The sequence below is a fragment of the Ranitomeya imitator genome, chromosome 4, assembly GCF_032444005.1.
Source record: "Ranitomeya imitator isolate aRanImi1 chromosome 4, aRanImi1.pri, whole genome shotgun sequence".
Lineage (NCBI taxonomy): Eukaryota > Metazoa > Chordata > Amphibia > Anura > Dendrobatidae > Ranitomeya > Ranitomeya imitator.
In genome coordinates this window covers 683,799,360-683,826,846 of record NC_091285.1, presented here as the reverse complement: position 1 = coordinate 683,826,846, position 27,487 = coordinate 683,799,360, and the positions used below count along the sequence as shown (strand labels likewise).

The 27,487-nt window shown below is 42.7% G+C and overlaps 2 non-coding genes across 2 annotated transcripts; one reads left to right on the top strand and one right to left on the bottom strand.

The window, feature by feature from the left end:
* Window positions 1-259: 259 nt before the first annotated feature.
* TRNAL-AAG (transfer RNA leucine (anticodon AAG)) lies at window positions 260-341 on the bottom strand. Its single transcript has one exon. It is a non-coding gene; the product is annotated as a tRNA-Leu (tRNA).
* A 10,511-nt stretch (window positions 342-10,852) lies between these two features.
* Window positions 10,853-10,924, top strand: TRNAQ-CUG (transfer RNA glutamine (anticodon CUG)). The gene has a single exon. It is a non-coding gene; the product is annotated as a tRNA-Gln (tRNA).
* Window positions 10,925-27,487: the final 16,563 nt, after the last annotated feature.

Genomic DNA, 27,487 nt, shown 5'->3' with positions numbered 1-27,487 from the left:
ATGTTTTCTAGCCGACCTTTGTGGTCAAAAAATAATAAAAAAATAATATTTATCTCTACATTTTCATATGAATAATTTTATATTTAAAAAGACTGGCAGGAACATTACCTGCAACTGCCACTACATTACCTAGCACTACCTGCGCATATAACATTACCAATTAGAAATCATTGATGAAGATGGTAAATAAATCATGCGAGAACTGTACAGTTAAAAAAAAAAAGCAAAAGAAACAACAACCCAGAAAAAAAAAGCATCTTGGCAGCGGTGGGATTCGAACCCACGCCCCCGAAGAGACTGGAGCCTTAATCCAGCGCCTTAGACCGCTCGGCCACGCTACCTGTAATGAGCTATTAAGATGTTGTGAAAGAACAGGAGATCAAGAAAAATGAGGACAAAAATGTCAGCAATAAATATTCTCCATTCTTCCAATCGTTTCAGTTTCCAATAGTCGGATTATGTCCTACATTAGGCAGTGGGACTATGGAAGGTTCGAGGGGTGAAGGCAGAGCTAGGGTGGAGCCCAGGCAGAGTCTCAAGAGGGCCTGAAATTCTGCCAATATGATGGCAACCCTGTTTGTGTCCTTGAATCTCTGTCATCCTTTGCCTTCTTGACCCAAAGGAAACTTTTCCTACTCTTTTTCAGATCACAATTTCATCCCTTTTGTTGACCAAAACAGTTTTGATGATAAAACAGGAGAAAGATCATCTGGGTGGGGGGGGGGGGATCATGTGATAACTTCATTGGTCACTTATTCAGATGATATTTTGACACTAATTTGAGAAAATCAAAAAAAGGGTAACAAATGGGTGGCACAACACCACAAAAAAAATAAACAAAAAGAGCAGGAGATAAAGCAAAAAACTCACTTAGTAATAAGAATTCTAACCAATGGAGGTAAGAAAGAATGTATTGACAGGGTGAAAGTATGTAAAAGTTTATATGATAACAAGGCTACTGCTTTCAATATGTTGTATGACAGTCAGACTCAGTGTGTGTACCGAAACTGAAAATCATATCAGTGAATGTGAGAAAGAAAATCAGTCTGGAATTGTCCTGCATTAGGAGGAACCCAGGGCCAACCGTACCAGCATATGGTCTCACAAAGGGTTTGAGGATGTCATCTCGGTACCTAATGGCCATCAGGCTACCTCTGGCGAGCACATGGAGGGCTGTGCGACCCTCCAAAGAAATGCCACCCCACACCATTACTGACTCACTGCCAAACCAGTCATGCTGAAGGATGTTGCAGGCAGCAGATTGTTCTCCATGGCATCTCCAGACTCTGTCATGTCTGTCACATGTGCTCAGTGTGAACCTGCTTTCATTTGTGAAGAGCACAGGGCACCAGTGGCGAATTTGCCAATCCTGGTGTTCTGTGGCAAATGCCAAGCTTCCTGCATGATGTTGGGTTGTGAGCACAACCCCCATCCTCATGGAGTTAGTATCTAACCATTTGTGCAGACGCATTCACATTTGTGGCCCGCTAGAGGTCATTTTGCAGGGCTCTGGCAGTGCTCCTCCTATTCCTCCTTGCACAAAGGCTGAGATAGCTGTCCTTTTGCTGGGTTGTTGCCCTCCTACGGCCCCCTACATGTATCCTGGTGTACTGGCCTGTCTACTGGTAGCGCCTCCAGCCTCTGGACACTACTCTGACACACACACACACAGCAATCCTTCTTGCCACAGCTTGTATTGATGTGCCATCCTGGATGAGCTGCACTACCTGAGCCACTTGTGTGGGTTGTAGAGTAAGTCTCATGCTACCATGAGTGAGAAAGCACAAACAACATTCAAAATGACTAAAATATCAGCCAGAAAGCATTGGTACTGAGATGTGGTCTGTGGTCCCCACCTGCAGAATGACTCCTTTATTGAGTGTGTCTTGATAATTGCCAATAATTTCCATATGCTGTCTCTTCTATTTGTGCAACAGCATGTGAAATTGATTGTCAAACAGCGTTGCTTCCTAAGTGGACAGTTTGATTTCACAGAAGTTTGATTTACTTGGAGATATATTCTATTGTTTAAGTGTTCCCTTTATTTTTTGAGCAGTATATATATATATATATATATATATATATATATATATATATCTATCTATCTATATATATATACATATATATGTTTTGAAGAATATTTGGTTTTAAAATGATGTGTACAGTTGTGTATTACAATGTGATTTTAACATGTGATTTTACACAGATCACTGTTCAGAGAACATTGGTGCAATTCTCGTCTGACAAAGTTGGACCGATTCTTTATACGTTAAGTGTGACTCTAGCCTTAGAATCATCATCACGGGCAAAAAATATATCATAAAATGACCAAAATATCCTAGCCTTGGACTTCAGGATTCAAACACAAGTAAATCAACAGCTTTAACTTGTAAAGTGCATGTGCATATATTGAAAAGCCTTAAACATGATCATTGTATTGCTGAAGCAAAAGGCTGTCTGAAAAGTGCAAGGAAAAAAGAAGTCTAACCTAAATAGGTTAGTATGTTTACAAATTGCCCAGTGCTTACAAAGTACAACACAATGATGACGTTTAAGGCTTTTTAGTATATGCACATGCACTTTACAAGTTAAATCCTTTGATTTAATTGTGTTTGCATGTTGAAGTGAGGAGTATTTTTTGGTCACTTTATACATTTTTTTTGCCAATGATGATGACGACTCTAAACAGGATATTCTCATCACGCTACTAATATTGACGTGTCATTTTTTTTGTTCTATCGGCTTGGATTTTTATATCGTTATTTTTTAATAATATGAATTAAAAATGTATTGTTTTTAAAATACTCTCTGCAGCAGATCCTCTTTTCCCTAAACAATTTTACATTTAGGGTTGTGTTGTTATCACATGTAGATATATGTTTATTGATTTATTTTTTTTTATTAACAAGTCTCAATTATGCAAACTGGTAATAGAAAATTGCATTATGTTGCCACTTCTAAGATTTCTGATGAAATTTGAACTTCAGCAAATATATTTTTATGGCTAAATGCATATTACATTATCAATTTCGACATATAGTTGAGGAGTCTGTAAAATAAGCAATGGGGGACAATAGTGATAAAACTTATGCACAAAAACTGTAGAAAAAAAATAATGGTCCCGGGAAAGTGCACGACAAGCATTTTCTGCCTATTGTGTCCCAACAAAGATTGTAGTTCTTGATCAGGACCCTCGCTCCTCCTGTAACTGGTGAATTATGTGTTACTCTGTAATGTCTTTATCGTCTGTACATGCTCCCCCCTTATTGTACAGGGCTGCGGAATATATCGGCGCAATAAAATTGTTATAATAATACGACTATTACGAATCCAAGTCCCCTAAAGAAACTGCTAAATACAGTAAAAAAAATAAAAGAAAATGTTTGTAAAAATGTAAAGAAAATAAAAAAATATTAAACATCATATCACCCAGTTTTCCCCCCATGAAATTGTGCATATTTAGTAATTCTACACCAATTTAAGTCCAATCTATCCAAATATAAACTGACAAGATTGGCAAATAGCTTAATGAGAAAAAGATAAAAAGTAAGAATTGCAATTTTGCAAGAGGCAATCAAAGCATTGAATCTGCCCTATAATGACAGATATGGGGGTAAATGCAATTTTTTCACAATTCTGCCTCAGTTGGAATCTTTTTCTTAGTTTCTAGAACAGCCTTATAAAACGAATGGTGTCATTCAAAAGTATAAAACAAGCCCTCATATGGGTATATGAACAGAAAAAAAATAAATATTATGGCTCTTGAAAGAAGGGATGGTGAAAAGAAAATTGCGAACTGGAAAACTGCCATAATGAAAAGGAGTTATATACTTTTCGCAGGAGCCAACCCAAGTGAAAGACAACGGGGTATAAAGATTTGAACCCACAGTCTCCTGTTATACGATTATTTGTAACGGTGGCAGTGTCTGGCACTGTGGCTTAGTTGGTTAAAGCGCCTGTCTAGTAAACAGGAGATCCTGAGTTCGAATTTCAGCAGTGCCTTGTCCTTTTCTTCCCCATGCCTTCAAACAAGTACATTGTGGCAACCACTATCATCAGATGGAAATTTCGCCTTTAATCTATACAAACTCAATCAAAGAAATATTCTTTTTAATCAGAACATCAAAAAAAATCTTGCCTATTCCCTGTTATTAAGTGATTTGTAAGATATATGTACATGTGATTTTAAGGCTATGTGCACAAGTTTAGGATTTTTCGCGTTTTATTGCGTTTTTTTGCTATAAAAAAAGTGAAAAAAGCATACATTAAGCATCCTATTATTGGAATGCAATCTGCAATTTTTGTGCACATGTTGCGTTTTTTTCCGCGGCGGAATCGCATTCCGGCAAAAAACGCAGCATAGTCATTCTTTGGGCGGAATCGCGGGGATTCCGCACACATAGCGATGCATTGATCCACATACTTCCCGCATGTGGCTATGCCCACCATGTGGGAAGTAAGCGGATCATGTGCGGTTGGTACCCAGGATGGAGGAGAGGAGACTCTGCTCCAGGCCCTGGGAACCATATAATTGTTGAAAAAAAAAAAAGAATTAAAATAATAAATCGTGATATTCTCACCTTCCAGCATCCCTTGCCGTCTTTCCGCTCCTCGCGATGCTTCCGTTCTCAATAATGCATTGTGAAAATGACCTGTGATGACATAGCGGTCTCTCGAGATGTTATGTCATTTGGGGTCATGCCGCAAAGGATCACATCTACCAAACAGAGCAGAAAGCACTTAGTGGTCATGCAGTCAGCTTAACACACAAACACCTCCTCTCCGGTGGAGCCGGAATTCTAGTGGCTATATGCCTGCCCTGAATTCAAACACACAAAACTCCTCTCTGTAGGTGGCAGTATTCTAGTGGCTTATTTCAGCTGAACCAGACCACAAGCAGACATGACCACCAAATAGCAAAGCTCATAACATAAGCTGATACTAGAGCATGGCCGTGCAGCCATGCAAACTTTTTATAGCTGCAGCAGACAAGGACCTTCCTAGAGGACCAATGGGAGTTGCTACAGGACCTGAGCGAGTGACCCCCGACCTCCAATGAGAAGTCTTCCTTTGGGCATGCTCAGAAGGGGAAAAGCAGGAATTAGTCCCAGAGGCGTCTGCTCACCGCTGACCAGTACTGGCTACAACAGCGGAGCCTGGAAATGTAGCAGCAGCCAAGCGCAGAGTATCTGCCTGAGCCAGATGCTGAGACCCTTCGCTGAGCAGGCTCCACCGCGGCTGTAGAAGAATGGGAGACCGCAGCGGAGATGGTTCGAGATTCCCATGATTTTTTTCGCATGGGTGAGCGAGTCCTTCCACATATTTAAGGACACTAAATATGTCCTGTGAATGCAAACTGGTTCAGAAAAAGAAAATAGAAAAAATGTGAGAGGAGCAGGGAGTGTGTAACCCACCCCAATAAGGGGATAAAATCCTTAAATAATTCTGCATTGTAAAACTATAAACATCCTCTTATTTACAATGTAGTGACATTCTAAAATGTGAATGCAGTGTAAGTAAATAGCATGAGCATCTGTGGAGATGGGGATTTTGCTGTCAGACACAGCCAGACTCCTCACATAAAACAAAGAAATAAAAAATAAAATTAGATACTGCCAGTTTGATTCTCTGTTTCTGGCCCTGCCCATATCGAGCAAAGTATGTCCAATATATAAAAATAATTTTAACATTTAGCATGCTCAGTGACGGTACTGGAGTTATCCGTGTCCGTGTGTCCGTGTCCTCACGTGGCACATCAGTGTGGCACACATGCGGCACACGTGTGCCGCCCGTGTGCCCACTGGGTACCACACGCACCGTGCAGGAGACAGCGCTAAAGTTTAGCGCTGTCCCCTGCATCGTGCTGAATCGGCGATTCATATCTTCCCTGCAGCAGCATTTGCTGCAGGGAATATATGAATAATACTGTTTAAAATAAAGATGTATCTGCCATGTATGCGGTCACGTGGGGCCACCGATTACAGTAATGAATATGCGGCTCCACCCCTATGGGAGGTGGAGCCGCATATTCATTACTGTAAATGAGCGGCCCCACGTGACCGCATGCAGGAGAAGCCGCGGCCAGGAGAAGAAGCAGCGGCGGCGAGGGAACGAGCCGGGTGAGTATTTTCAGCACAGCGGGGGGGGGGGGGGGGGCGCACAGAGGGTGGGAGGGCAGGGGGCAGATACATCTTTATTTTAAACAGTATTATTCATATATTCCCTGCAGCAAATGCTGCTGCAGGGAAGATATGAATCGCCGATTCAGCACCAGTGGGGGGGACAGCGCTTAATGTAGCGCTGTCCCCTGCACGGCACACGGACTGCACACGGACAACGTCCGTGTGCGGTACGTGTTTTACACGGACCCATTGACTTTAATGAGTCCGTGTAATACGTGCGCTCCCACGAACACTGACATGTCTCCGTGTTTGGCACATGGCCAAACACGGAGACACGGTCCGCAAAAAATCACTGACATCTGAACAGATGCAGTGATTTTTATGTGTCTACGTGTGTCAGTGTCTCCAGTAAGTGAGGAAACTGTCACCTCACGTACTGGAGACACTGACGTGTGAAACCGGCCTGACACAGTGAACTGACAGGGTGGGAAAATGTTCAGAAACTTTCCCATGCTAACCAGTTCTTGTATGGTCAGGCGAGGAGGCTGCGCAGGCAGCTTTTCATTCATTCCCCAGTCGTTTACAGCCGGGAGTGGCAGCATTAGCAGCGCTCCCAGTTGTAAATGTATTTAACCCCTTAAGATGGTTTTACAGCGTGGGACTTGACTGTACAGCGGACAGGTATGGATATTGTTGTTGTCTTTTTTTAATAATTATTCACAGGAGAATGAGGGCTTTGGTTGGATTGATCGTACAATAAAGATATTAAAAAACCTATGTGAGTAATTAATTCATTAAATGACTTTATTCTTAATGTGTGTGTTTTTTTAACCCTTTCAGACCATTGCATTAATAATGGATAGGTTAATTATTGACACCTCTCCATTATTAACTAGGCTTAATGTCACCTTACAATAGCAATGTGACAATAACCCCTTATTACCCTATATGCCAATGCCACAGGGCAGTGGGAAGAGAGAGGCTAAGTACCGGAATAGGTGCATCTTACAGATTTGCCTTTTCTGTGGTGGCTGGGGGCAGAGGTTTTTAGCCAGGGGGGGCCAATAACCGTGGACCCTCACTAGGCTATTAATATCTGCCCTCAGTTACTGGCTTTCCCTCTCTGGCGGAGAAAATTGCACAGGAGCCCACGCCAGTTTTTTCAGTGAATTAACCCTTTAATTTAACACCTAGAGCTCCAAAATTTTACACACACACACCTCTAACATTATTTGCAAGGGATATATAAAATTCTAACCAATATGCATTGGTTTACTGTATGTAAACCATGTCTCATATCATGTCGGGTTCGGTAGTAATTTAGCAAAAGCCGACAATTGAATTACCGGCTTTTTTGCTATCTGGTAGTGATGAGCAAATATACTCGTTCTGGTTTTCCCGAGCACACTTGGGTGACCTAGTATTTGTTAGTGTTAAGTTGTAAAGTGCTGCGGAATATGTTGGTGCTATATAAATAAAAATTATTATTATCATTATATAGTGTTCAGAGATTGAGTTTTACAGCTACTATCCAGCCTGAGTACATGTGGGGGTTGCCTGGTTGCTAGGGAATCCCCACATGTAATCAAGCTGGCTAATAGCTGTAAATCATTCTGCTGCCACGATGAAAACGTAATCTCCGAACACTAACAAATACTCGGAAGTCACCCGAGCATGCTCAGGAAAACCCGAGCAACGATTACACCCGCTCATCACTACTATCTAGCGCTGCATGAAATATATATATATATATACAGCACAGACCAAAAGTTTGGACACACCTTCTCATTTGAAGATTTTCCTGTATTTTCATGACTATGAAAATTGTACATTCACACTGAAGGCATCAAAACTATGAATTAACACATGTGGAATTATATACTTACCAAAAAAGTGTGAAACAAATGAAATTATGTCTTATATTCTAGGTTCTTCAAAGTAGCCACCTTTTGCTTTGATGACTGCTTTGCACACTCTTGGCATTCTCTTGATGAGCTTCAAGAGGTAGTCACCGGAAATGGTTTTCACTTCACAGGTGTGCCCTGTCAGGTTTAATAAGTGGGATTTCTTGCCTTATAAATGGGGTTGGGACCATCAGTTGTGTTGTGCAGAACACAACTGATAGTCTTACTGAATAGACTGTTAGAATTTGTATTATGGCAAGAAAAAAGCAGCTAAGTAAAGAAAAACGAGTGGCCATCATTACTGTAAGAAATGAAGGTCAGTCAGTCCGAAAAATTGGGAAAACTTTGAAAGTGTCCCCAAGTGCAGTGGCAAAATCCATCAAGCGCTTCAAAGAAACAGGCTCACTTGAGGACCATCCCAGGAAAGAAGACCAAGAGTCACCTCTGCTTCTGAGGATAAGTTTATCCGAGTCACCAGCCTCAGAAATCGCAGGTTAACAGCAGCTCAGATTAGAGACCAGGTCAATGCCACACAGAGTTCTAGCAGCAGACACATCTCTACAACAACTGTTAAGAGGAGACTTTGTGCAGCAGGCCTTCATGGTAAAATAGCTGCTAGGAAACCACTGCTAAGGACAGGCAACAAGCAGAAGAGACTTGTTTGGGCTAAAGAACACAAGGAATGGATATTAGATCAGTGGAAATCTGTGCTTTGGTCTGATGAGTCCAAATTTGAGATCTTTGGTTCCAACCACCGTGTCTTTGTGCGATGCAGAAAAGGTGAACGGATGGATTCTACATGCCTGGTTCCCACCGTGAAGCATGGAGGAGGAGGTGTGATGGTGTGGGGGTTCTTTGCTGGTGACTCTGTTGGGAATTTATTCAAAATTGAAGGCATACTGAACCTGCATGGCTACCACAGCACCTTGCAGCGGCATGCTATTCCATCCGATTTGCGTTTAGTTGGACCATCATTTATTTTTCAACAGGACAATGACCCCAAACACACCTCCAGGCTGTGTAAGGGCTATTTGACCAAGAAGGGGTGTGATGGGGTGCTACACCAGATGACCTGGCCTCCACAGTCAGCACACCTGAACCCAATCGAGATGGTTTGGGGTGAACTGGACCGCAGAATGAAGGCAAAAAGGCCAACAAGTGCTAAGCATCTCTGGGAACTCCTTCAAGATTGTTGGAAGACCATTCCCGGTGACTACCTCTTAAAGCTCATCAAGAGAATGCCAAGAGTGTGCAAAGCAGTCATCAAAGCAAAAGGTGGCCACTTTGAAGAACCTAGAATATAAGACATGATTTCAGTTGTTTCACACTTTTTTGTTAAGTATATAATTCCACATGTGTTAATTCATAGTTTTGATGCCTTCAGTGTGAATGTACAATTTTCATAGTCATGAAAATACAGAAAAATCTTTAAATGAGAAGGTGTGTCCAAACTTTTGGTCTGTACTGTATGTATATATATATGTATATATATATATATATAAATATATATATATATATATATATTGTAAGGATTGTACTGAGGTGAAGCAGGTAGCAATTAGGAGGCACATTCCTTTAAAAGTTCAAAGGGTTTATTGCTTCACAAACCCACTTTCCAAAACAGAAAACAAATAGCCTTTAGCTCAGGCAAAGTAAAATACAAGTGTCCAGTACTTCAGGCTCAGTCCTGGAGCCTCAACACACATTGGAGGCTTTCACTTCCCCACCTATGGGTCCTGTGTTAAGTATTAGCCTACATTATATAGCTCTAACCACACCCATGACCCATGACATGATTAGTCAGGTGGTCGTGACATCATGGCTGGTCCTCAATTACATATAAAGGTATGGTGATGCCCCTACCCAGGGGTGAGGTATATGGGTTGCCAGACCCATCTCTCACAGCTACCCGTAACCCTGACCCGTGTACTAAACGATCCCTTAGTGCTTATGTGCATTAAAGAAAACACTCCGGGTTACATCACAGAGACAAGCCATCTCTGTGACACAAACCTCCCGTCGACTATACGACCCTTAGCCGTGCTACAATATATTGACTGTATATATGTTTTCACGAATATTTGAGCCCATGAATCCATTATATGTCCATTTTGCAAGCCGATGAGAGAAACTCGCCATACGGATGTCATACGGATGACACATGGATACTTTTTGGAGAAAAAAATCGCATCCTCGCATTGACTATGGAAGACATACGGATCACTGTTCATGAACATTTCTGCGTATTTCAACCGTAAAAAATGGACCGTATTTTTATACGTTAGGTGTGACGCCAGCCTAATAGGTGGCCCTAGAGTCATAGTCCTCTTCCTCTCTGAAGAGACAATTTGCATATTTAAGGTGAATAGGGAAAATGAAAATGATAAATACAATAAAGGTTGAAACAGTAAAAGGATGCAAAAGTACAAACTTAATTTTAATACAACTAACTGTGGAAAGAAACATGATTTTGCCAACACACGCACCAAGCCTCAACCCAAGTGTTATTAGCACCATGCCCTAACCAACCGAGCTGGATCGAGGATCAAGACCCTTCAACGGCAGCGAAATCCAATCTTCCCTAATGATTAGTACAGAAGGTGATATAATTATCTGTCATGATGGAATCTGAGCATTTTTCCAACCTATTGACATTTTTAGGCAAGTTGATGTGGATTATGATTTAAGTGTCCAATGTGGAGTAAAAGCTTCAGAGAATTATCCTGGTGTTGACAACTACTTTTAATGAAGACATGAAGGTATGAGATCGTGTCTGTTCCCTTCTCTAGCTTCATTTTGTCTTTTCAACTTATGGTAGGCACAAGTGGTTCCATGGTGTAATGGTTAGCACTCTGGACTCTGAATCCAGCGATCCGAGTTCAAATCTCGGTGGGACCTGTTTTTTTTGGCCAATTTCCGAACTTTATCATTTGTTGATTATTTTTCATACAAAAGGCTCAATAACACATAGAAGTAGAGAAAATTGGATTCTTCAAATAACATGAGAAATTAAAATATACGTGATAAATTTACTAAATAAGTCATGGGAGGCCTTAAGGTACCGTCACACTAAGCGACGCTGCAGCGATACCGACAATGATGTCGATCGCTGCAGCGTCGCTGTTTGGTTGCTGGAGAGCTGTCACACAGACAGCTCTCCAGCGACCAACGATCCCGAGGTCCCCGGTAACCAGGGTAAACATCGGGTTACTAAGCGCAGGGCCGCGCTTAGTAACCCGATGTTACCCTGGTTACCAGCATAAACGTTAAAAAAACAAACACTACATACTTACCTTCAGCTGTCTGTCCTCCGGCGCTCTGCTTTCCTCTGCACTGTCAGCGCCGGTCAGCCGGAAAGCAGAGCGGTGACGTCACCGCTGTGCTTTCCGGCTGGCCGGCACTGACACAGGATGCAGGAGGAGAGCAGAGAAGCAGAGCGCCGGGGACAGACAGCTGAAGGTAAGTATGTAGTGTTTTTTTAACGTTTACGCTGGTAACCAGGGTAAACATCGGGTTACTAAGCGCTGCCCTGCGCTTAGTAACCCGATGTTTACCCTGGTTACCAGTGAAGACATCGCTGGATCGGCATCACACACAGCGATTCAGCGATGTCTGCAGGAAGTCCAGCGACCAAATAAAGTTCTGGACTTTCTGCAGCGACCAACGACATCACAGCAGGATCCAGATCGCTGCTGCGTGTCAAACTGAACGATATCGCTAGCCAGGACGCTGCAACGTCACGGATCGCTAGCGATATCGTTCAGTGTGAAGGTACCTTTAGTGGTAAAATTTATGTAGGAAATCTGCAGAGAGAAAAATATACACTTGGAAGTGGTAAAACCCAAAGAGACTGGAGCCTAAATCCAGCCTTAGAAGAACACCACTATTATAAAGATGGCCGGACTGTACACGACAGCACGTTTTACCTATTGTGTCCCCCCATTTCCTTATAAATTGTAGCTCGTGATCAGGACCCTCGCTCCTCCTGTGACTGGTGAACTGTGTGACTCTACAATGTCTTCATTGTCTGTACATGTCCAAACTTAATTGTAAAGTGCAGCGGAATACGTTGGTCAAATATATAAAAAAAACTATAACACAAGCGACACGAAGATTGCAAATCCGAGTCCCTCAAAGAAGGTGCCAAATACAGTAAAAAAGTCAAAGAAAATGTTTGCAAAAATGTGAAACAAAAACAAATATATGAAAGTTCAAATCACCCACCTTTTCCGCTATGAAATGGGTCATATTTGGTAATGCTACATCCATAAAAGTACCTTCTATTAAATTAGAAAAATGATTAAACAAGATCGGTAAATGGCGCAATGAGAAACTAAACACCAGAATTGTGGTCTCTTCAACACTTGATAAAATGCTATAAATGGCAATAAAAACATTGTATTTACCCCAAAATGATATGAATGAAAATGTAATCCCAGGATGCGAAATATCCGCCATAAATATCTACTGAAAACATGGATTCTGCAAAATGGCAACACAAGCAATTTTTTTTATGAATTTCCAAATTTTTCTTAAAACATAAATATTTCATTTTTTTTTACTTTGGTAACATTGTAATCAGAAGTTCAAATCTCAGCTGTGTCTTGTCCTTTATTTCCTGTTGTTTTCAAACAAGTAGATTGTGGGCGCTAGAATCATCTAGACATGTTAGCCTCTGTAACCTACACAAACTGATTTTCCGAGAAACGTGCCCTTCTAAGGCCGGCGTCACCCTAGAGAGTTTTACGGACGTATGAGAGGCGCAAAAACAACGCCTTGCACAAGGACCAATGATTCTCTAGGGGGCAGCTCCTATTTGGCGTATATTACGCATCCGTATTTTACGGGCGTAGAAAATCGCAGCATGCTGTGTTTGTCAGCGTATTGCGCAAAAAATCTGCCAATGAAAGTCAATGGGGCCAAGAAAAATACGGATTACACACGGACCAACAGTGTAAAATACGCAAGGGTTCAGCAGGTGACAGGAAATGTGTCAAGCCCTCAATCAGGAAGCTCAGACATGCTAATTAGCCAAAAAAGCCAGACAGACATCCCGGAAGTCTGCCGCACACCTCCACGGAGTCTCCTGCATCATGGCCAATATTATAAATGTGGAAATGCTGCTGGTCCTGGTGCAAGAGAGGCCAGAAATATGGGATCAGCGAGATGCCCATTATTCCAACCGGGCCAGAAAAGAGGCGGCATGGAGAAGCATACGTGGGATCCTTTTCCCAGAATATGAACAGCGGCCACGTGAGGTCCAGAGGCAGAAAAGTAAGTACACTCATGTTTCTCTATGAATAATATTGCAAACTGCATTACCTACATGAATTTTGGCCTTTTGATATTTTCATTAACATTAATCTCATTTATTTATATAGCACTGTTAATTACATGGTGCCGGACATGAGAAAGGGGTTACGTAGAGAGTTTTATAGATGTCGGTTACATTAAACAAATTTACAATGACATACTGCTACAGAGGGGAGAGGACCCTGTACTTATGGCCTGAAATTCGATGTATTTTCCATTATATCGTATTGTGCTGTTTGTGTTTACAATCTTTATGTTGATGATATTTTTTAAGAAATGCAGGTTACTAGGCCACCTTAAAGGGAACCTGTCACCCCGTTTTTTCAGATTGAGCTATAAGTACTGTTAAATAGGGCCTGCGCTGTGCGTTACTATAGTGTATGTAGTGTACCCTGATTCCCCATGTATGCTGAGAAATACATTACCAAAGTCGCCGTTTTCGCCTGTCAATCAGGCTGGTCTGGTCAGGTGGGCGTGTTCACAGCGCTCTTTTCTTCTCCAGCTTTCCGTTGGTGGCGTAGTGGTGTGCGCATGTCCAAGGTCCGAATTCCCTGCGCCCACGTGAAGACACAGCGCGCGATCTGCGCTGTTATCCCTTGCATCGGTGGGGGCGGCCATCTTCCTGGGGCCGCGCGTGCGCAGATGGAGTGCTCTGCTGCACGGGGCTTCAGGAAAATGGCCGCGGGATGCCGCGCGTGCGCATTAGAGATCACGGCGGCCATTTTTCCAAAGCCGAGATGCAAACTATTTAACAGTATTTATAGCTCAATCTGAAAAAACGGGGTGACAGGTTCCCTTTAAAACCTGAAGACACAAAAGAGAATAGTAAAACCAAAAACACTCAGTTTGAAAAAATGTTGCAGTAATCCGCAAGTGCTAGTAAAAGATGTAAAAAACAGGGTATTTGGTTGATACGTTTTTTGCAAAAAATGTATACTAAGCTGCTCTACCAATCTTCACGGTATACCCTTATCAGAGCAGTCCTAACTAATGTATGCAATCCCTATCTGATGTATTTAAAAATGGCCTTATACATTATTTTCTTCTCTCTCATTGCAGTGGGAGATGTTATGAGACGATGGCGCAGCATACGCAACCAATATAGAAGATAAAGGCAGCAGCGGGCCAGGAGTGGGGCAGCAGCGCCTGCAAAAAAAAAAAATATATATATATATATTTATTTATTATGACCAACTCTCCTTTTTAGATTCCAGTATGGATCTGAGACCGTAAGTAAAAACCTAAATAAAAATTACACATATGTTTTGTAAAGGTAAAATTTGAATTTATCATTAATTATTCTCATACTTTACAAACAGAACACAGTCAAACCTCACTGAGCGGGAGATCGGCTCAGATTCGGAGGCCCTGATAGATCCGGTTGGGGAAGGAGAAGAGGTGGCTGACCCATCTTCTCATCCTTCCAGTGACATCCCTCCTGCAACATCTTCAGTTGCACCAAAAGATCCAGCAACAGCTGGCCAAGAACCTGCTCCACCACCCTAAGCAGGACCACATCCAGGAAGTCAGGATGATCCAAGGAAACAGTAGCAGCCCTACTCTTCCACTGGAGACATCCCCAGAGCCTGCTGTCATTTCCCGCCGTGGCCGCAGAAGGAGAGAGCTGCAAGAAACTCGCAGGAATGTGGACATTGCTGTCGTTAATTATTTGGCCAGGGATGCACAGGATGATGGTGAGGAGACCTATTCGAGGAGCCTGGCCCGGTACCTCCGTCCCATACCCCGTGAGGTGAGGCTACGTGTGAGAGGGTGTTTTCAAATACTTATTGATGCATGTACCCCACCAAATGAACAGTATGAATTATTTGAGTTCATTGAGAGGGGCAGCTGTCAGCACTTAACGTCCTGCGCCTTCCATCATCTCAACAGGTGCATGCTCAACAAGTATTTGAAGCACCCCCTCCACGTGTGCCTACACCTCTACCCGTTCCCACCCAAAAGCCACCAAGGCAAGCACATTACCATATGCCATCATACCATCAACCTTCCCAATATGGCCACTTGTCCAGACCCAGTGCTGGAGGCTGGTCCCAACCTGGTTTTGGACGACATGGCCATATTGGGGGGAGGGGGGTTATGATGCAAGGCCTTATTTTCAACCTCATGAGGGCCATGCTCAAAACCCTTATTATAACCAATACACAACTGGCCAATATGAGCAAGGGCATCATTTTGAGCAGGGACAGACATCATACACACAGGGTGATGGACAATTAGCACAACAATGGCCACCTGACCAGGACCCTGAGCTGCCGCCATCAACTCCACCAACTTACAGAAATCTGTAATGAGAATTGTTTTATGATAATTATTTTTTATTTTTGTGTCAAAGCATGTTTTTCTTTGACTTGACTCTGCTGTGATAGAACTTTGTTGTATTTTTCTAACAAAATGGGTTATGTCTAGGGTTGAGCGAAACGGATCACCAATTTCAAAAGTCGCCGACTTTTGGCAAAGTCGGGTTTCGTGAAATCCGACCCGATCCCACTGTGGGATCGTGTCGGAGGTCGGCGATCTTCACTCCAAAGTCTGGTTTCGTTTATATATATATATATCATTGAGACACACATATATATATATATATATATTTACTTCAGCGCGATATAGTAGAAAAGCTGGGTAATTCAATTGCCGGCTTTTCATTTCTCCTTCCTAAACCCGACATGGTTTGAGACATTCCCATTTTTTTGCATATTCCACACTACTAATGTTAGTAGTGTGTATGTGCACAATTTGGGCGCTGTAGCTATTAAATTTAATGGTTAAATCGCAGAAAAAGTTGGCGTGGGCTCCCGCGCAATTTTCTCCACCAGAGTGGTAAAGCCAGTGACTGAGGGCAGATATTAATAGCCTGGAGAGGGTCCACGGTAATTGCCCCCCCCCCCCCCGGCTAAAAACATCTGCTCCCAGCCACCCCAGAAAAGGCACATCTGTAAGATGCGCCTATTCTGGCACTTGGCCACTCTCTTCCCATTCCCGTGTAGAGGTGGGATATGGGGTAATGAAGGGTTAATGTCACCTTGCTATTGTAAGGTGACATTAAGCCAGATTAATAATGGAGAGGCGTCAATTATGACACCTATTCATTATTAATCCAATTGTATGAAATGGTTAAAACACACACACACACACACACATTATTAAAAAGTCTTTTAATGAAATAAAGACACAGGTTGTTGTAATATTTTATTAGACTCTTAATCCACCTGAAGACCCTCGCTCTGTAACAAAGGAAAAATTAAAAAACAACAATATCCCATACCTTCCGATGATCTGTCACGTCCCACGCTGTAAATCCATCTGAAGGGGTTAAATAATTTTACACCCAGGAGCTCTGCTAATGCAGCTGTGCTCGTGGCTGTAAAACCCCAGTGAATTAATGGAAACTAGGTCAATGACCTGTAGTTACCTTCATTCGCGGTGATGCGCCCTCTGCTGGATGTCCTCATATGACCTTAAGCGTGGGAAAATATTCAGAAAAGTTCCCAGGCTCGAGTTCATATGAGGACATCCAGCAGAGGGCGCATCACCGCAAATGAAGGTAACTACAGGTCATTGATCTAGTTTCCATTCATTCGCTGGGGTTTTACAGGCACGAGCACAGCTGCATTATAGCAGAGCTCCTGCCTGTAAAATATTTTAACCCCTTCAGATGGATTTACATCGTGGGACATATCGACAGAAGGTATGAGATATTGTTGGTTTATTATTTTTAATTTGTTACAGGTCGAGGGTCTTCAGGCGGATTGAGAGTGCAATAAAATATTACAACAACCTGTGTGTTGGAGACAACATGGACAATGCAGGTATCATAGAAATCACTGAGATATATTGAATTTATGAGTGCTGAATATTTCCTGGACTCTGTTGATGAGATAAACCAGATACAAGACTGTGTAAACCTATTAGACAGTCAGGCTTGTGTTCTTTTGTGTGATGTCCTTTGTTTAGTGATAAGGCAGAGGTGCATCTACATACTAAATGAATATTGGCCCTCCAACCTAATGGAGGATATAGGTGTACACTGGAAATCTTGAATGAATAGCCTCTATCTTGTTTGTGACCTATCATTATCTACATATGTACACAACTCCTGTGGGTTTCCATTATAAGCCAGTGGTCCTGAGATAGACATCCTGTCTTCGGCCTATGGATATGTATATTGATACACAATGCCTGTGGTGTTTGGGTGATAAACCATTGTTCTTTGAATGGACATGTTGGAGCCAGCCCAAATGGAGTTGAACCTGTCCTTCACAAGAACTTTCTTCCCAAGTACTAGGATGCCATCTAAAGGAAGGTGATGATTACTGCAGCCAATGACAGTGTTCACATTGCCAGAAGATTTGCCACAGAAGATACCGTTAGACACAACCACAGAAGCACCAACCACTATAAATCAGTGATTACAAAATCAACAATATAAGAACAGTTTATGCCATATGCCAGTGATCCAGTGCTCTGTGGAGAAAGGTTGTGGAAAAACCACTACATATGAAACAGAACAACCGCAGCCAATATATAGACACACCCAGAGAAAGTGACCACGACAAGGATATGAAAAAAATGCCTTTATTATATCTGATTGGCAGGTAAAATAATATAACAATTTGTGCGCATAACGAGACAGGAAATATAATTTATATAATTAATTAAAAAAAATTTTTTGAAAAGAAAAGAAAATAAGGACTGACCCAATTACATATATAGATTCAAATTCTACGTTAGTGCAGCCCCAAGAAATTCAAAAAAACAAAAAAACTTGGCAGTATTTATCATCAAGATGGAAAAAATGTGCAATTTGCAATATGTAAAGTGCAGGGTATCAGGTATAAAAGGCCACTATTATATATCGACCTCATATAATGTAGGTCGTGATATGCCTCACAATATGCTTCAATCTATGGTGTACGTAATATATAAGGTAAAAAAATAAAGTGCAAAGTGACAAAAGGCAAGGAAATACTGGTGTATATAAGCCTAAGCCTAAAAACATGTAACACCTATAAAAAATGTGCAAAAAAATTGGATGCTAAAATATATAATAAACCAACATAAAGTGCAATAAGTGCAAATGCCAAATACTACGAACTGGTGTAATGAACTAAATTCTAAAACCAATACTGTGCAAATATGGCAAAATTAAAAGCTACCAATATATATGTAACGAAGCCTAGATCTAGTGCCAATATCTCAAGGCTAGATATGCAATAGTGAAAAAACCTATACTGTGCAAATATAGCAAATATAGCAAAAGCAAAGGCTACCAATGTGTATGTAGAAAAGCCCAGGTCTAATACCGATACCTCAACGCCAAATTCCACATATTTTGTGCAAATATCGCAAAAGTAGAAGCTGTCAATATATATGAGAAAAAGCCAAGATCAGATGCCAATACCGCAACACCTGATGTCCACAAGTGCCTTAATTGTGCAATGTATAGCGTGCTCCACAGACGATGCAACAGGAGTCCCGCAGCAAAGTAGGCAAAAAGGTGCATGGTATAAGACAGCAAGGGGTATGCACACAATATACCTTAATGAGAGGGTCAGCCAGGCCCCGTGATGCGCACCCTGACGCGCGTTTCGGATCTAAGTCCTTCGTCAGGGTCTTCCCCTGACGAAAGACTTAGATCCGAAACGCGCGTCGGGGTGCGCATCACGGGGCCTGGCTGACCCTCTCATTAAGGTATATTGTGTGCATACCCCTTGCTGTCTTATACCATGCACCTTTTTGCCTACTTTGCTGCGGGACTCCTGTTGCATCGTCTGTGGAGCACGCTATACATTGCACAATTAAGGCACTTGTGGACATCAGGTGTTGCGGTATTGGCATCTGATCTTGGCTTTTTCTCATATATATTGACAGCTTCTACTTTTGCGATATTTGCACAAAATATGTGGAATTTGGCGTTGAGGTATCGGTATTAGTCCTGGGCTTTTCTACATACACATTGGTAGCCTTTGCTTTTGCTATATTTGCTATATTTGCACAGTATAGGTTTTTTCACTATTGCATATCTAGCCTTGAGATATTGGCACTAGATCTAGGCTTCGTTACATATATATTGGTAGCTTTTAATTTTGCCATATTTGCACAGTATTGGTTTTAGAATTTAGTTCATTACACCAGTTCGTAGTATTTGGCATTTGCACTTATTGCACTTTATGTTGGTTTATTATATATTTTAGCATCCAATTTTTTTGCACATTTTTTATAGGTGTTACATGTTTTTAGGCTTAGGCTTATATACACCAGTATTTCCTTGCCTTTTGTCACTTTGCACTTTATTTTTTTACCTTATATATTACGTACACCATAGATTGAAGCATATTGTGAGGCATATCACGACCTACATTATATGAGGTCGATATATAATAGTGGCCTTTTATACCTGATACCCCGCACTTTACATATTGCAAATTGCACATTTTTTCCATCTTGATGATAAATACTGCCAAGTTTTTTTGTTTTTTTGAATTTCTTGGGGCTGCACTAACCTAGAATTTGAATCTATATATGTAATTGGGTCAGTCCTTATTTTCTTTTCTTTTTAAAAAATGTTTTTTAATTAATTATGTAAATTATATTTCCTGTCTCGTTATGCGCACAAATTGTTATATTATTTTACCTGCCAATCAGATATAATAAAGGCATTTTTTTCATATCCTTGTCGTGGTCACTTTCTCTGGGTGTGTCTATATATTGGCTGCGGTTGTTCTGTTTCACAGAAGATACCGGAAGCAAGGGTGGAGTCATGCCTTGTATGTGGGTGTGGATGTTTATTGGTTTAATATATATGTAAGGATCAGTTATGTATCTTCTCCTTTCCCACATCCCAGTTTCCTCTACCCTCTCTTAATACCTCTTCCCTTTAATTGTACCCTTGTCCCTTAGTTAGACTTCCCTTATGTATGTCATTGTAAATACCTTGTTTTTAGTTTGTAATAAACCCCCTTTTAAAGATCCAATAGCTCTTTTTAATTAGTATTAACTGGCACCCCAAAACTCAGCAGATTCTACATTGTGTGTTTATTTCATTAAAATACTTTGCAATATTGTGGGTATGTTTTATTAACCATTTCATGCTATTGGATTAATAATGGATAGGTATCATAATTGACGCCTCTCCATTATTAATTAGGCTTAATGTCACCTTACAATAGCAAGGTGGCATTAACCCTTCATTACCCCATATCCCACCGCTACACGGGAATGGGAAGAGAGTGGCCAAGTGCCAGAATAGGCGCATCTTACAGATGTGCCTTTTCTGGGGTGGCTGGGGGCAGGTGTTTTTAGCCAGGGGGGGGGCCAATAACCGTGGACCCTCTCCAGGCTATTAATATCTGCCCTCAGTCACTGGCTTTACCACTCTGGTGGAGAAAATTGCGTGGGAGCCCACGCCAATTTTTTCAGCGATTTAACCCTTAAATTTAATAGCTAGAGCGCCCAAATTTTGCACATACACACTACTAACATTAGTAGTGTGGAATATGCAAAAAAAAAAATGGGAATATGACATGGTGTACTGTATGTAAACCATGTCTCATATCATGTCGGGTTTAGGAAGGAGATAGCAAAAGCCGGCAATTGAATTACCGGCTTTCTGCTATATCGCGCTGAAGTAAATATAAATATATAGAGATTTCCCATTGACTTGCATTGGGTTTCGTGTTTCGGCCGATCCCCCGACCCTGACTTTTCAAGATACCGTATATACTCGAGTATAAGCCGAGATTTTCAGCCCAAATTTTTGGGCTGAAAGTGCCCCCCTCGGCTTATACTCGAGTCACGGTAGCGGTGGGGTCGGCAGGTGAGGGGCTGAGGGCGCTGGGGTATACTTACCTAGTCCCAGCGATCCTCGCGCTGTCCCTGCCGTCCCACGGGCTTCGGCGCTGCAGCTTCTTCCCCTCTTCAGCGGTCACGTGGGACCGCTCATTACAGAAATGAATAAGCGGCTCCACCTCCCATAGGGGCGGAGCCGCTTATTCATTTCTCTAATCAGCGGTGCCGGTGACCGCTGATAGAGAAAGAAGCTGCGGCACCGAAGACAGGAGGGGACAGCGCGAGGATCGCCAGGACTAGGTGAGTATGTTATATTCACCTGTCCTCGTTCCAGCCGCCGGGCGTCGCTCCATCTTCCCGGCCGGCGCCTCCATCTTCCCGGCGTCTGCGCTCTCTGACTGATCAGGCAGAGGGCGCGATGACGCATACAGTGTGCGCGGCGCCCTCTGCCTGATCAGTCAGAGCAGAGACGCCGGGAAGATGGAGGCGCCGGAACGAGACGCCGGGAGCTGCAATCAAGGGAGGTGAGTATGTGTTTTTTTTTCTTTATTGCGGCAGCGGCGGCACAAATTTATGTGGAACATCTATGGGGCACAGTGAACGGTGCAGAGCACCGTATATGGCACAGCACAGCTATGGGGCACAGTGAACGGTGCAGAGCACCGTATATGGAGCACATCTATGGGGCACAGTGAACGGTGCAGAGCACCGTATATGGCACAGCACAGCTATGGGGCACAGTGAACGGTGCAGAGCACCGGATATGGCACAGCACAGCTATGGGGCACAGTGAACGGTGCAGAGCACCGGATATGGCACAGCACAGCTATGGGGCACAATGAACGGTGCAGAGCACCGTATATGGCACAGCACAGCTATGGGGCACAGTGAACGGTGCAGAGCACCGTATATGGCACAGCTAGGGGGGGCACTGAACGGTGCAGAGCACCGTATATGGCACAGCTAGGGGGGGCACAGTGAACGGTGCAGAGCACCGTATATGGCACAGCACAGCTATGGGGCACAGTGAACGGTGCAGAGCACCGTATATGGCACAGCACAGCTATGGGGCACAGTGAACGGTGCAGAGCACCGTATATGGCACAGCACAGCTATGGGGCACAGTGAACGGTGCAGAGCACCGTATATGGCACAGCACAGCTATGGGGCACAGTGAACGGTGCAGAGCACCGTATATGGCACAGCACAGCTATGGGGCACAGTGAACGGTGCAGAGCACCGTATATGGCACAGCACAGCTATGGGGCACAGTGAACGGTGCAGAGCACCGTATATGGCACAGCACAGCTATGGGGCACAGTGAACGGTGCAGAGCACCGTATATGGCACAGCACAGCTATGGGGCACAGTGAACGGTGCAGAACACCGTATATGGAGCACATCTATGGGGCACAGTGAACGGTGCAGAGCACCGTATATGGCACAGCACAGCTATGGGGCACAGTGAACGGTGCAGAGCACCGGATATGGCACAGCACAGCTATGGGGCACAGTGAACGGTGCAGAGCACCGGATATGGCACAGCACAGCTATGGGGCACAATGAACGGTGCAGAGCACCGTATATGGCACAGCACAGCTATGGGGCACAGTGAACGGTGCAGAGCACCGTATATGGCACAGCACAGCTATGTATGGGGCACAGTGAACGGTGCAGAGCACCGTATATGGCACAGCACAGCTATGGGGCACAGTGAACGGTGCAGAGCACCGTATATGGCACAGCTATGGGGCACAGTGAACGGTGCAGAGCACCGTATATGGCACATCTATGGGGCACAATGAACGGTGCAGAGCACCGTATATGGCACAGCTAGGGGGCATAATGAACGGTGCAGAGCACTATATGGTTCACACCTATGGGGAAATATGAACGGTGCAGAGCACTATATGGCACAGCTATGGGGAAATAATGATCTATTTTTATTTTTGAAATTCACCGGTAAATGCTGCATTTCCACCCTAGGCTTATACTCGAGTCAATAAGTTTTCCCAGTTTTTTGTGGCAAAATTAGGGGGGTCGGCTTATACTCGGGTCGGCTTATACTCGAGTATATACGGTAATCGACCGATTTCACTCGACTCGACTTTTGAGAAAGTCGGGTTTCGCGAAACCCGACTTGACCTCAAAAAAGGAAAAGTCGCTCAACCCTAGTTATGTCCGGTTTTCTGAAAAAAACAAACAAACATACGATATTAATATGGTGTTTAAAAACAAGAAAAGGCTTTTGCTATAATAAAAAAAAAAGTCAAAAGTCAATTTCAGTTTGTTGGACCAATAATTATCATCATACTCAATTACTCGGTTGGTAAACATCTGTTACATAAGTCAATGAAACACGCATAGTTAAGTAACTTAAGTAATTTATGCATTTTTTCAAAAAATATATATAGATATATATGAAAAAATTAAAGAAACAGAATTATCTTGCCAGGGAGTAGCTCCCTGAGGAGAAACAAAATAATTTGTAAAAATATCCCTAACTTTTATGCCAGAAAAGTGACGCCGCTGAGGAAGGACTTGTGTTGTAGGCCTACCCACATTAGCCAGCATGCCTTCAACACTGTCAGCTGAGGAACACTCATGAATTCTTGTGAAGTTGTGTAGAACAACACAAGCTTTTATGACTTCATTGACATTTGCCTCATTCAGATCAATGGCAGACTGGAGAACACACCATTTGGATGCCATAATGCCAAAGGCGCACTCCACCAGTCGCCGTGCCCGTGAAAGTTTGACATTAAAGAAACGCCGCCGGTGGGCAAGGTTGCGCCGGGGATAAGGCCTCATTACATGCCTAGTCAATTGGAAGGCCTCATTTGCCACAATTACATATGGGACTGCTTCAGCATTGGAGCCAGGGAGTTGTCGTGGTGATGGGAGGTCCAACAGGTTTTCACATAGCCGCGGACCCATAATGGACGCATTGAAGACTATAGAGTCTCCAGTTTGCCCATAGACCCCTATATCTACAATTATAAACCTGTAGTTACTGTCAACTACAGCTAACAAAGCTACAGAGAAAAACTGCTTAGAATTATATAATTGGGTGCCTGAGTTTGGCGTCAGAAAAGCCACGGGCTATTTTCAGCCAATCCTCCATTTTGGGCTCCGGCATCACAAGTTCATATAGTTTGTCCCATATTTGAATACATGTATCACGCACAATGCCTGAAATAGTGGACCGCCCTATGAGAAGTTCAAGATGTATTCCAGCATAAGATAATCCAGTTGACAGGAATCTGAAAGCAAAATAAAAATTTAAAAATTAGCTATGTAACAATGCTTTTATAAAACCCTAATAGACAAAAGTATTATGAGGAAACCAAAAGGCAGGAGACCAGGGTACCTTCATAAATTTACACTGGATACTAACATTTAATATTTACTACATATTTGTATAGAATTTACTAAAAATGTATTAATATAATTTAAATAAGATGCTATGAAAATCAAAATAGTACAAAAAACATCATCAACATACAGTATGTGAGGATGGTGAATACATACCGTAAGGTAAGGAGAAGACGCTCCTCTGCGGATACGCATTTCCGCATCCTGGTATCCTGATACGTAATTCCTGGACGTACTGTATCCAACAAGATATCAAAGGTGGGTTTTGTCATGCAACAGTACTGGAAGAATTTGTCCGGATGTGTCCGCAGAGATGAATAGAGCCTGTGAAAATGCCCTTTAGTGAGGCGTTGCCGCAAAAGTGGATGCACCCACATTCTTCTTCTCCTTCTTCATGGATCAACTATCACAGGGTATGGCTGGCCAAAGCGGCGTGACAAGACCCAATTAAATAACACCCGCAGAGTTGGTGTGAATTGCAGGAGGTCACACATATTGCCCAAGTACCACCTAAACACCTACACAAGCACAGCAACAAAATGGCAATATGGGAGGGTTCAACCTGTTGAAGAGGCCTTAAATAGGGTTTATGCTGATGATTTAAATTATTTTCAGGCCTCTAAACTGTTAAATGTCCATTTTTTAAGGTTGCGTGAAAAAAACGCAGACGGATGCCATACGGATTACATTCGGCGGTTAACATGTGTAAAATACGCAGACACAGCATGCATCCCCAATGTTCTCACTTGCTTATAGCAAGCTTAGGATGGTTGAGGAGACTTTCATGAAAATGGGAATATGGGCTCACTTCCAAAAAAACTGGACCTAGTCAAACCAGGAATGACTGTTGAAGATTGCCAGGCTCACCAGGTCCTCAAAACTATTTCTATGTATTTGGTATATTTGGGCAGCTCTAGTTTAGCATGTAACTCAGGGGTAGAGATGGGCTGACCCGAACAGTAAAGTTTGGCGTCTGTACCGAACACCTACTGTTTGAGCATGGACACTGAACACGGACTTCACCAGGAAATTCATGTTACTGTTTGGGTTCGGTCCCCTGATCACCAGGTGCTTGTCACACTGTCATGTGCATGATAATGTGGCAAACACCGCTTCTGATCGGCAGTAAAATCATCATCACCAGTCAGACAGCCACGGTTCCCATGCTGTCAAATGACAGCATGAACCAAAAGCTGTGATTGGAGGTATAAAGTTTACCTCCGGTCATTGCTGTCGACTGATGGGACTACTGCTCCCATCAGCTGCCGCCTGCTGCCGCTAATAAGAGTGAGAGCAGGAGCAGCTGATGAGAGTACATAAATAAATAATTAAAAAAATAGCATGAGTTCCCCAGTATTTCTGCTAACCTGCCAGGCAAAACTCACAGCTGGGGCTGCAACCTTCAGCTGTCAGCTTCATCAAGGCTGTTAATCAAGAATAGAAAAGTCCCTGCAACACATTTTTAAATATTTAAATTTCGATGACCAGCCTTGCTAAAGCTGACAGGGGCTGATATTCTGAGGCTGTAAGAAGCCATGGATTTTGGCCCTCCCAGCCTGAAAATTGCAGTTTGCAGCCGCCCAGAAAAGATGCATCTATTAGATGCGCCAATTCTGGCGCTTTGCTTCCCACTTGCCCTGTAGCGGTGACATTTGAGGTTCATATTTGTGAGGTTGATGTCACTTTTGTATGAGTGCATGGAAAAAACAGCACCAAGGCTTAGAATTTATAAGGCAATAATCCCTAACTAGATGCCTGTCAGATGCTGTTCCTGCTGTCACACCTCACCGTAGATACATTGCACAAGGGATTTGAATAGGCCCTGAAATTTTTTTTCTTGTATGTGGCATCCACAAAATCTGGAGGCGAGCAAGCAACAATTGCAGCTTTGATAAATTTCAGGGTACAAATTACCATAAAAAACATGAATCGGTCAATGCGTCTGTGGGGTCAAACAGCATGAGGAAGGCTTAGAATCCATAAGGCAATAACCCCTAACTAGATAACTATCCTATGCTATACCTACTGAAATACCTCACCCTATACCTACTGAAATACCTCACCCTATATGAATTGCAGATACGAGCATTATTATTATGACAGAATACAATCTATTTGAATTTGCTTTGAAAAAAGCGATTATTTTAACGTATCAGCATCATAGAACGTTCTTTCATCAACTCTGCTGGGGAATATAGTGCAGCATTTCACATATGGAGGTGACCAGGATCTTCTTTACTTACTGTACAAACTATCCTTTCTTGGCTATGAAATCCTGTATGTAGTGGGAGAACTGCCTATGTGACAACTTCCTAATAGCCAACAACAAGGCACTGGATCATATACAAATAGAACTCAGCTAAAGCAGTCTCAATACAAGAGATGCAGTCAGACAATGACTACAGTCTCTTTTGCCCACGGGCTGCCGTATTTGAGGTGGGTGTTGTGCTCAAACACACACCTCATAATGCAATTGGCAGCCGCCAGAGCCTGATGTAAAAATGAAAATTTAAAAAGTATTAAAGTGGCATATTTAATCTTGGATGAAAAATAATTGATTATATACTCAATAATTATTAATATATAACTAAAAGATTTCTTTAACCCCTTCCCGACATGTGCCGTACATAGTCTGTTTTGTGGGAGCGGAGTTCTCACAAACAGCAGTATATCTACAGCGCCGCGATAGTGTGGCCTCACGTTGAGCGCTTCAGTGATTGGGTGAGAGCTGACACCTTGTAGCAATGCCTACGATCAGTGCTAACACCGAAGTGACAGCAACATAGAGGAGCATCGCGCAAGGAATGGGTTCCCTGCACGCTTCCATCAGGACAACGCGATACGATCCTGCTGTCCTGATGGTCATCATAGAGACAGCAAGATGGCAGCGGGGTCATTCAGGGAAGGTGGTTCCCAGTGCCTGTGGAGAGTAGGACCTGTAACGCCTCCTTCCCTGCCTGTCAGATG